The following is a 3761-nucleotide window of genomic DNA, read 5'->3' as shown; positions in this document are numbered from 1 at the left end:
ATGCTGGGCTCTCCAGCCCCATGGAGGTATAATTGGCCATGTCAGAGGCACTGCCCACAGCTGGCCTCTGTAGGCGCCCCAGGGGCTGAGCAGCTCCCCCTGAGCTGTGTCGTCTTCGCTTCCAAAGCCAGGAATCAAGGCTCCCTTCCCGAAGGTCCCATTCTGAGCAGCTTTGGGCTTGGGTCTGAGGGAAAGCAGAGGCAGGGACCCGGTGACAGCATCTTCCCCCTGGCCTTCAGGCACCCCTAATCACCCTTACCTGTCCTCTTTGGCACCAGAGAAGCTAAGCAGAGCTCAGACACCAAACAGAGCTGCCCTCAGGAGAGGCTGCCAGGGCCATGAGAGCTGGACAAAGGGACAGAGTTCTGGGAAAGCCCTTCAGCATTTAACTCACCACCTCCCATTCTACATATGAGGAAAACGAGGCCCAGAGAGAACACTGACATGGCTGCTTTCCCAGGTGTCCACAGATCTCCAGTCCTTTGGAACTAACTGTCTGGAGATTAGGGGTTACCACGGGTGCCCATGGCCTCTTCCTGCTCCAGGCTTCCAGAGAGCCTGCAGCTACCTCCCCAGTACCCTCCCATCTGAGATTCCCAGGCATGCCTGGTAGGAGGTACCTAGCCACAGAGATGTACCTGGGACATGAGGGAGCCAGGGAAGAGAGTTCCTCTGAAAACGGGACAAACCTGACCTCTGTCTGCTGTCTTCCCCTGGGGTCAAGCCTGGTTATAGGGGAGAGGGGAAAGGGCCCAGGATCCCAGACCCATATGGACACCGTCCCCCCAAACCACCAGTTTTCAAAGACAGGTTTGTGTTCTTGGCAACAGAGGAGCCAAGTCTGGGGTCAACATCTCTGAGCAGAGGCCACCGATCCCAAATGCTTCAATTTACTCATCTATGAAATAGATGCAGTCTCTCATTCTCCAAGGCTGAACACCTCAAAAGATAGGAGGGGACAGTGATTCATGTGAGGGCCTGAGCAAGGCAACCCAGGCTTGAATCCCAGCTCTGCTACTTCCTAGATGCAATACCTCTTGCATCTCAGTTTCCCCATGAGTAAAACGGGCACGATAATAATAGTACCTGCTTTCTGGGAGTGCTATAAAGATTGCATGAGATAATCCATGCAGAGCACCGGCACATAACGAGTACTCAATTAAGCGCTAGTAATAATTAATGGTATTCAGAACTACAGAGATACACGGCTGTTCCTCCAAGGGGAGGGCACCCAGTATAGCCCAATCCATGGCTCAGGTCCCTGAGATGGGAAAACCGTGGCCAGAAGCTTAAGCTACTGGGGGTCCATGGACCTCCTGGGGGTCCATGCCAGGAAGTGGGGAAAAGGAGCCAAAGATGGGAGGAGGTCAAGCTATACCAGGAAGTGTGAAAAAGGGGATCCAAAGAACAGGCACTGACCCTTTATGCCCCCCCAGCATAAAAAGCTCATGATTCTTGAGCACCTAGGCCCCAGGCTGAATGTTCCACATCCATTACCTCATTTCTCACGGCAGCCCTGAAAGGCATTATTATTTTCATTTTGCAGAGGGGAAAACTGAGGTTTAGAGGTGAAGAGTGATCTGCCCACGGTTACCCAGTGAATCAGTGGCAGAGGGAGGACTAGTGAACCCCAGTTGCCTGACTTATGAGTCAGGGTTCTCAGGGCCTGCCCTTTCCGGAGCTTTCTTCTTTGTAGTCTCTCCTACCTTGAAGCTGACATTGCTGGAGCTGCTGTCATCTTGGGCCAGGTCAGGGCAGCTCTGGCCACCCCAGTGCCTGGGAAGGAAGCACAGGGGGAAGGGAATGAAGTAGCCTCCTCCTCTCCAATCCCAAGACTGGACCCAGAGGCCCACCTCACACTCCTCCCAGAGCCCACAGGCTGGATGAGCTCCTGAAACCTTGGAAGAGGGGTAGTTATGCAGCAGCCTCCTCTCTGTTCCCTCCCCCAACTGTTCACTCCACCCCCAGAGACAGAGAGAGAGACAGGAATGCACTTGGACAAAAGTGGGGACTAGGCCTATATCAGGGCCAGGATATAGTAAAAGGACAATGTCTGTATAATTCAAAAGCTCACCATTTGCTGAGGCCCTCCCTATGCCAGGCTTAGCACTAGGTATTGTACCTACATGATCTCCTTTAAGCCTCACAATAATCCTAAAAGGTGTGTATTAGCGCTCAGTTTTTCAGATAAGGAAACTAAAGCCCAGAAAGGTGAAGTGACTTGCCTGGAGTCACACAGCTAACAAGCCTTGGCATTAAGACACTAGGACCATACCACTCCAAAGGCTAGTTGGACATCACCACACTAATGGTGGCAAGATGGGGAAGTCCTCTGGCTGCCTCTTTTATGCACTCTGCCCACCACCCCAGGAAATCAGCAGAAATCAGAGGTCTCTGCTTCAGTACCTGAATCCTATTCCCACGGCTGGTAAGAACAGAGTCCAAGTGCACACATGGGATGTGTCATCATGCTGGCACAGGAGCCTATGCAATCCCTCCTCTACACTCCACACCCGACTCACCTGCACTCCAACCCCACCTCCTCTCAAATGGGGAAAGGGAGGGGCAGTACTACCTGGGCCTATAGGGCAGGTTCCTGCCAGAGAGGGTAAAGGGGGAAGGTGTGTCTTCCAGCAGGGACAGGCAAGGCCCTGGCAGGGTGTGGGCACCTCCCAGGCACACAGGCTTCCTGGCATAGGGTGGCTGGGCCCTTCCTTCCTCTCTCTCTTTGGAATGAGAGACAGCACAAACCCCTCCCCTTACTCTGCTCTCACCAGAGCCCCTCCCTCACAGGGTGAACTGAAGACAGTTGTGTCATGCTCAGATCAGAACAAATTGCTGGGTAACTGTGTAGACACACAAACACCCCACCCTCTTTTCAGATATCGGGCCAGGGAGCTACTGGAGTCCCTTTCACTATTCCCCCTCCCAGCCATTCTACCCAGCCATCCACAGAGCCTCCCACTCAAACATCAGTTACCAGTGACCGGCTTGGAGAGGCAAAGCAATTTGTTCAAGGTCACATGACCAGAGACACCTAGAGTTAGGACAGAGCTCTGGCTCCCCAGCTTCCAGTTCCGCGGTTTCTCAAGGCAACAGAGCAGCCCAGGACTTCAGGATGTGAGCTCTGGAGTTAGACTGCTTAAGCTTGTAACCCAGCTCCAGTACTTGGCAGTTGTGTGATGTTGAGTAGGTGACTTCATCTCCCTGAACCTTCATTTTCGTATCTGAATCACCAGAATACCTGTCTCACAGAGCTGCTCTGAGGATTAAATGAGTTAATCCAGGTAAGGCAGGAAGCAAGAGGCAAATAAAGGTTGATTGTTATTACAATCTGGGATGACAGGGAGAATCCCTCCGTGACATCTAAAGACAAATGCAGTGAAGCCTAAAACGACTCAGGAATCTGTCATACTTATGACAAACACACACGAAGACCAGAGGGAAACTGGCCTGTGATGTGAGAATCAAAGTCCACAGAGGAGCAAGAGCTACTCCATTTGCCTTTACACTGTCTCTGGCGGAGAGGAAATCATTGTGTGCAGGGGCTAGCCTGACTTAGGAGACTGTAATCATCGTTTTAAAGTTTTGAAAGATCACGAGGACTTTATAAAGACCGGTTTCACATTCACATATCCAAAATCGATGCATATATTTTTATGCTCATACACACTTATTTGAACATCCACTACACTCTATTTCTCTCTCTCTCTCACACACACACACACACACACACGCACACACCCTCATACACTTATTTA

The sequence above is a fragment of the Pteropus alecto genome, unplaced genomic scaffold (assembly GCF_000325575.1).
Source record: "Pteropus alecto unplaced genomic scaffold, ASM32557v1 scaffold39, whole genome shotgun sequence".
Classification (NCBI taxonomy): Eukaryota; Metazoa; Chordata; class Mammalia; order Chiroptera; family Pteropodidae; genus Pteropus; species Pteropus alecto.
Note: the sequence above shows the minus strand (reverse complement) of the source record.